The sequence below is a fragment of the Carassius carassius genome, chromosome 26, assembly GCF_963082965.1.
Source record: "Carassius carassius chromosome 26, fCarCar2.1, whole genome shotgun sequence".
Taxonomy (NCBI): domain Eukaryota; kingdom Metazoa; phylum Chordata; class Actinopteri; order Cypriniformes; family Cyprinidae; genus Carassius; species Carassius carassius.
In genome coordinates, this window is record NC_081780.1 from 30,605,643 (window position 1) to 30,614,370 (window position 8,728).

The following is an 8,728-nucleotide window of genomic DNA, read 5'->3' on the forward strand; positions in this document are numbered from 1 at the left end:
TCTCACACACTCTTCAGCTCCCCCTGAGCAGACAGGATGGTGGAGATTCATTGGTCTAATGATTAGAGGAACAGTTTTTTCTTACTCTATCTGTGTGTATGCTTCATGTCCGTGGGCATCGTTGCTTGATACTTAATTCATCACACCACATTTTCCTTCCTCCATTCCATCTGATCCTCATTCTCAATGAGCTGCATTGATTCCATTCTCCTTAAATTAATAAAGTGTATGCTGTGTTCTTTGCTTCCTTAACATTAGTAACACTTTCTTCACTGTCATTCCTAAATATAACATAATAATTATGAATACTTGTTCAAAAAGGCTGTTTGTGGGCTGCATTTATGGCATATTACTATCAAATCCAACAGTCATCCTTGTTGTTTTTTTTACTATTCACTCAGAGGACTGTGCTGGTCCATCTCCATCAGTGGAAACTGCCAAGGCACCAGCTCTTTCACATCACCAGCCACCAGCTGAGCTTCCAAGTCACTGGAAAGATCATCTTCCACCTTTCCAGCATGAGTGGATCCGGAACGCACTATTTAAGGCCAACCCATGAACCGGCAAGCCAGAACTAGTGTCCCAGCTGAAACTTTGGTGGTATCCTCCTCAGCCCCCTTTAATAAACACTCAGCCCCCTGCCTCACCCGACCTCTTCTTCTGTCGGCCCCTTTTCGTATGGATGCCGCTGAAGATGTGGCTATTTCCTCTTGTCTGTGTTCGCCCAGACTGTGGCAAGCACAGACGAATAGCGGCAGGACTTTACCGTACCGTGCGTAAGGTCTTGGACATCGACGGGTAGTATGACCTTGCCACTGAGTATCTGGAGTGCAAACGCTGCAAAAAGAAATATCCTGCCTGGTCCGAGGACATCCTAGGACAGCTGGATATGGGCCACCCAGTCAGAACTTGCCTGGTGCACAAATGTCGGAAACGAACACGGCCAGGGCATTGCTCTGTGCTGACAGCTGCTGAGGGACATGGACTGGACTCCATGGCAGCTGGTCTGATGAAACGCTACCGAGAGGCAGTCCCAAAAGTGATGTCCGTGGACAGGGACTGCTGCGGTCAGTACGGCCAATCTCGGGTGAAAATCATGTTTTCGGAGTGGGATGAGCTTGTAGTGCGCCTCGACATCTGGCACTTCATGCGGCGATTTGCTGCAGGTGTCACGACAGAGGCACATCCGCTCTACGGGATCTTCATGGCACGTCTGTCCACGTGCATCTTTCAGTGGGATCCAGAGGATGTGGCTGCTCTTCGCTCTGCAAAAGAGGGTGACCTGGTGGCAAAGAAGACTCGCCACATCTCAGAAAAGGCGGTCAGTGCTCACATTACCCGGAGGGAGTTGGCACTGCACTGCCGGAGGAGGACCGGGGGATGGAGGAGACCACCAGATTGATTGGGTCACTGATTGATCAGTTTGACAGTGCGGATGGGAAGGACACCCTGGGAGTTCCTCTGCTGGACCACGAACGGATTCAGCAGATATGAAAGGAACAGCGTAAGCACGTACAGTGTATACAAGACCCAGAGGACTTTCCGGTGTACATGAAGACAGGGACACTGAAGAAATGTGGCATGGAGCTGTGCTGCTACAGGTGTGCTCGTGGCTCTACCTCCTTGGAGTCATTCCACCTCCACCTGAACCGTTTTATTCCAGGTATTACATGCATATGGATTATTCATTTTTCTGTAGAAAATATAAGCACTGTAACTGCTTCCATCACTTTAAAGTAATGCGGCATTAATAAATGTCACACTCTACATTACAATTCTTTTTTAATGTCATAAGCACTGACAAAGCTGTCTCGCCTAACAAGTCACTAGTAATACAGACTTTAATGACAATAATTTTTAATTTAGTTACACAACTCTATTACATGTAGTATACAAGTTACTTCAGAGCACCTTATGTGTAGTACATATATTGTACATATGTGACATATAAAACCCTTTTTTAATATATTTTTAATATTATTTAACTTTTAGGAACCAGTGCAAGTGATGCGCACTTTCAGGCCTATCTCCTTGAGGGCTTGATGCGTTGGAATGATGACCGAATGGAAGATGCTATAAAACAGGTGTCCTCCATTCGGACATATGGCAGTGCCATGAGAGAGGCTGTGGACCGGCTTAGCTTAACAGTCTTTGGGAAGCCCTGGGATGAGCGCTATTGCCCACCTGGAGCATATACAGGTAAGAAATTTAATTTGTTCTTTTGCAATATTCTATTAAGTTAACTATTTAGCCTCCAATGTACTTGATAAATTATTAAGAACATTTTCTTTTTTTACATTTTACTATTGTAGGTGAATTGCTGGGAATCGAGTACCTTTACAGCCAGACTGGCAAAACACTGACTCCAGTGCTCCAGAACTCAGAGGAGGAAGACCGGCTGGTGGAGGAGGTTGATGATCAGGACCTGCTAGATGAGGGGTTTGAGGAAGAGAGCATGGAGGACATCACAGTTCCAGTGCTGTATGAGGATGACCCCTGCCGTGATCTCAGAAACAGCCCCTCATCTTGTCTCTGCCTCAGTCCCCAGCATCACTGGCTGAGCCGTCCACATCATCTGGAGGAGAGGGTCAGCATCTCGCCCCTGCCTCTTTAGTGCTGTCACAGCCATCTGACACTGGAAGCAGTGTCTCCGGCGAGGCTCAGGTAAGACACTCTAAGGGCTTTATTTAGTTTCAGTCTCGATAATAATATCAATAAAAAAAGGTTTCTTGAACAACAAATCATGATATCTGAATGATTTCTGAAGATCAAGTGACACTGAAGACTGAAGGAATGATGCTGAAAATACAGCTGTGCATCACAGAAATAAATAAATAAAATGAAGCTGTGTGCTTTACACAAGTCGCTGACCAAGAAGGCTGGAGTTTGCACCCCCAGGTGGTCTAAAATCCTTTCAGATTACCACCACATCCGCGAGTTGGTGCTTAACAGTCGAAGGCTGATGGATGAAACAATGATCCAGCTGTTTGAGCTTAACCAGAGGACACTCATTCAGTGGTAGGCAAAAGGCATATTATTTGCTTCCATTGAACTGAATACTTCCATACACATACACACACACATATTTACAATTATATATACAGTATATATTTACAAGTAATTTACTTTCAGGTTTCAACGGCAGCAGAGAAATCAGGAAATGAGTGTCCTCGCCCAGGGACTGACTCCATCTGACCCAATTGATGTTGCTGATACGCAGCTTCCTCTGCCGAGGGAAAAATTGGATGACGTGCCATCAACATCAGGCCCAAAACATCAATTTATCCTTTCGCCAAATCAAGAAGAACAGGCTCCTCTTCTGCAACCGGGTCGCCTACTCACTGCTGCCAAAAGGGAGTGCCCTATCGCTCCTGTCCCCACAGCAGCAGTTGTGCAGCCCATTTCAGCACCTGGGTCACTGTCAGGCACACTAGTCCTTAACCCAGACATGACTGTGTTGATGGTGATTCCATCTTCTGGTGCTTCGACATCTGGTGCAGGCCCAGCTCCGCCTGCTCCAGCGCCTGCTGCTCCTGTGTCCTGTTACACCCAGAGGAACAGGCGCAGACGGGCCCTGGAGACGGAAAGCGGAGTCCATAAGAGGAAGTTTGTGCGAGGGGTTACTTTTAACACGTGCAGCAAATGTGGGCAGCCCAAAACTAAAGAGTTTGGTCATAACCGATATGGGAATGCCACATTTTGCTCACGCTCCTCAAATGGAAAAACTTTAGATGATTGGTTGGCAGAACAGTGGCAGGCAAAATAAATGACAAACTCTTGTGTTTGTATTCATTTTAATAAAACATTTTGTATATGTTACTTGGGCCCACTCTTTCATATTGTCCTTTTTATATTGTGTGTATGTATTCATTTTAATAAATAATTTTTTGATCAGATAAAAAGGATCTGCTAAATCATATCAATCAAATCATATCCACACACACAAAACATATTTGAAGAAACGTTTTTATTAATTTTATTTAAACACACATGTAAAACTCTTTTTTTAAATAATACACACACACACAAATCTATGTAATATAATATCAATCAATTGTATGTCATAAATAACAAAATAAAAGGCTCGGTTTATTGCATGCTTAACAATACACGTAGTGGACAGATGACGTCATGGCTCATCTAAGACTTGTTTCACAAGACTTGTTTCACATGTAATTACAACTCTTCAAAACGCAGAGAAATATACCCGAGTATTGTTGCAGGGGAAATCCTTCTGCGTTTTCACATGTTCTGCGTCTTTTTCGCTTGCGTGCTGGGCTCAAAGAAAGAGCCACTGCCCTGCTGCACGGGAAGGGAGATCCCTGTCTGATGCTGAATAGGCGAGGAGATTGTAACAATGGCTGGAGGGCACTTACTTTGACCGAAGAAGAGATAACTGACTGCACTGGGAAGGAGAGGCTTTGATTAATCAAGTAAACAACATGATTTAAAACATTAATTTTTTTTTTATATACTGATCAGGGCTACATGGGCTGCCTTTATTGTAGTGGAGTTGATCATACCTGATGTCATTTTTTAAAATGTCTGATGACCAACAACCGAGGTCCTCTATCTGATTTTGTGAGAGGGCCATTTTGAGCTGCTGAAGTTGCTGCCCTTTTGCGAAATGAGTGACTGGAAAATTTTTGAGCGTTGGACATAAAAAATTATGGGAGCAGACACTGCTGCTGCAGTGGGGAGATACAGAAAAGGCTCCTATTGGAGCAGACACTGCTGCGGCAGAGAGGAAATATGGAAAAAGGCTCCTGCGGGAGCGGACACTGCTGGGATGGCTGGAGTGAGGATGGACTGTTAAAGATAGATAGGGGGATTTTAGGAGAGTTAGCTAAGGTAGATAACAAGTTTGAGTGAATGGGGATAGGCTGGCGTTAGAGGCGTTGGCCGAAGAGGGTTCGGTGAACTATTTTGATACATAATCGGTCTGACCACTAATAGGTCTTGGTGTCCTCTGCTTTCTGACAAAATCTGGAGCTGGAGGCCACTGAACAGAAAAAATGGTTAGTAGCATGAGGGAGCGGAAGAGTTGTGAGCGCATTTACGAATGGAGACGGCCTCACGTTTGCTTCAGCTGCTGTAGCTGTGGGTCATGGGAAGGGGCTGGGGTGTGTGATGTCTTGAAGAACCTGTGCAGCCTGCACTGCTAGCAGAGGCAGCCTAATGCTAGTGTCTGCTACGTGAGCTGGAGGATGCGGAAAAGAAAAAGGGGGTTAGAAGTAACAGGACGGAAATACTGGGATGTGCAGGCCAGTGTTGCAAATAAAAGAAGCTTCGTGCTTGCTTCGGCTGCAGTAGTTGTTGGCTGCAGGAAAGTAGAAGGGTTAGTAACATTTGATGATGCAAGCTAAAAATGTCTGGGTAGCCTACTGTGCTGCCAGCTTAGCAATTGGATGCCTGATTTGACAATTGCTCAAGACTTGTCCGCATTAATACATTTCTGTTGGAAAAGCATCTAAACGGCCTCCAGAGCGGATAAATTTGGGATGCTGTTTTCCCATTGTAGTATGCACTGTGGAAACAGAGGCTTTTTAAAAGCGATGTAGCATGTTTAGTTTTGTAAAACATTGTACCAATAGACATGTCTATAGCAGTAACGTTAATTGCAGTTATGTGATATTCAAATTCAAGCGGTTTCTAAAGATATTTACTTTGCATGCTTTTCATATTACAGTCCTAAAAAGACAATAGAAAATTTACTAAATAAATTGATCCTGCCAGAATAATTGCATGAAACTTATGTCTGTATCATCTCAGTGAGGGTGCACAGTAAGCCAAATGTAATGTCTTCAGACATTTAAGTGTGGATGACAACTCCGGAAAAATGCCTTTGCTTCGTGGTTAAAAGTGGCATCGTCATCCGACAGGGTTATGTCATAACGTCGTTTAACAAACTTTAGCCGCGAAACCTGCATTTAGCGTCTTCACCTGAAAATGTTTTGAGTTACAATGCACTAGTGGTGGAAATTATGATTCTTTCAAGAGATTCGTTCTTTTTCAGTTTGTTCACCAAAATGATTCTGTCAGTGACCATTTTTTCGTGTTACACAAAACATGCCAGCAGGTGGCGAAAAATGTGTTATGTCTTAAGTCAACGAACGTATTCAATTGTTACAAAAAATTATTTGGCTTTATTAAAATGTGCGCATAATCGCATTCAATATATAAAGTCTATTAAAATTGTCCATATGAACAAAGCACGAGGTTTTCTTGCATAATTAGCATTTTAATTGTTTGGTCAGACAGTTCATATATTGGCCTATATATTCACATTCACAAATCGGGGATTAAACATGGAATTATGTTTTGTATGCTAAAAATGAAAACAAATGTATGTGCACAGTACCAATAACTACAGTCGTGGCCAAACGTTTTGAGAATAACATAAATATTAGTTTTCAAAAACTTTGCTGCTAAACTGCTTTTAGATCTTTGTTTCAGTTGTTTCTCTGATGTACTGAAATATAATTACAAGCACTTCAATCGTTTCAAAGGCTTTTTCAGGACCTCTGCAATTCGACTGGGCATGCTCTCAATCAACTTCTGGGCCAAATCCTGACTGATAGCAACCCATTCTTTCATAATCACTTCTTGGAGTTTGTCAGAATTAGTGGGTTTTTGTTTGTCCACCCGCCTCTTGAGGATTGACCACAAGTTCTCAATGGGATTAAGATCTGGGGAGTTTCCAGGCCATGGACCCAAAATTTCAACATTCTGGTCCCCGAGCCACTTAGTTATCACTTTTGCCTTATGGCACGGTGCTCCATTGTGCTGGAAAATGCATTGTTCTTCACCAAACTGTTGTTGGGTTGTTGGAAGAAGTTGCTGTTGGAGGGTGTTTTGGTTCCATTCTTTATTCATGGCTGTGTTTTTGGGCAGAATTGTGAGTGAGCCCACTCCCTTGGATGAGAAGCAACCCCACACATGAATGGTGTCAGGATGCTTTACTGTTGGCATGGCACAGGACTGATGGTAGCACTCACCTTTTCTTCTCCGGACAAGCCTTTTTCCAGATGCCCCAAACAATCGGAAAGGGGCTTCATCGGAGAATATAACTTTGCCCCAGTCCTCAGCAGTCCATTCAATATATTTCTGCAGAAGATCAATCTGTTCCTGATGTTTATTTTGGAGAGAAGTGGCTTCTTTGCTGCCCTTCTTGACACCAGGCCATCTTCCAAAAGTCTTGGCCTCACTGTGCATGCAGATGCGCTCACACCTGCCTGCTGCCATTCCTGAGCAAGCTCTGCACTGGTGGCACTCCGATCCTGCAGCTGAATCCTCTTTAGGAGACCATCCTGGCGCTTGCTGGACTTTCTTGGACGCCCTGAAGCCTTCTTTACAAGAATTGAACCTCTTTCCTTGAAGTTCTTGATGATCCTATAAATTGTTGAATTCAGTACATTACTGAAATGATCTCAGCAGGTCCTTTAATGACAGCAATGAAATGCAGTGGAAAGGTTTTTTTGGGGATCAAGTTAATTTTCATGGCAAAGAAGGACTATTCAATTCATCTGATCACTCTTCATAACATTCTTGAATATATGCAAATTGCTATTATAAAAACTTAAGCAGCAACTTTTCCAATTTCCAATATTTATGTAATTCTCAAAACTTTTGGCCACGACTGTACACTTTGCGGGAAGCAAGAGAGGCTTGCTGCGGTGAGAACTGGGGTGTGGCCCAGGCTGGTGAATGCCTGCTGCTGCGATCCAAAACTCAAAGAGAGTCCGGTCTTGGGCAGTGCGATCGTGTTGTCGAGTGAGACGAGCTCGGGGCTTTGCACGGTCTTTTGGCCACATTGTGTGGCTTGGTGAGAAGAGCAGCTGACGCGATGACGCTTGTTGGTGCTCAGCGGCCGTGTTTGGCGGGGTAGGAGTGATCGTGGGGGCGGCAAAAAGCAGCAGATCCGAAAAATCCCCAGTATAGATCTCTTTGTCGGAAGGAAAATTGGGTCTGTGATAAGATGACAGACAGCGCGAACCAAATGCTGACAAACTGTCCATCAGCTGTAGAATTTGAGAGAGAGAGAGAGCTCTCAGAGATCAGCCACTCTAAGATGAGCTCCTGAAAAATCATTAGAGATTAAACCAAAAAAGTGAGACAGAGCGAAATAACGACAACAATCAAGTACAAACAACAGAGGAACAATCTGGATTCATGAAAAGTAAGATTTTTCTTCTTTAAACATTTTTAAAACAAGAAAAAAGACTGGAGCCTGTGGATTAGCATCTGATGCTGGATCACCACACTGACAGCTAACTGCAGATTTCCCTCCAAAACCGTCAAAGATTTTTTAAAGGAACTCCAGCTGAAAAACTTCTCAAAATTTTTGATCTTCAGCTACTAAACAGGGAGGTGAGCAATATCTGGCACAAAACTTTGACAAAAAAGTAATTTTTACTTTATTAGAGAGAGTAAAACCTCTCATAATTAGAAGCTAAAGGCTAAAGCTAGCTGCAGCTGTGACTCAGTGCCCCAGTGTGATCACCATGGCAACCCTGGCGCAAACAGACTGCAGGGAGGTGTGTTACCCAGAGAAGTGCAGAAGTGTGCAGGCACGAAAGAAACACAAAGACAAGACTCTCAGAGACAACCCTGATCTGCTGTATGGGGACTACATTCAGCTCAACGGTAGGAGAATCAAGAACAACCTCATCTTCTACACCACTCTAATTACTGCTTGGAAACTGACCATCTGTGAGGAATACAAGCA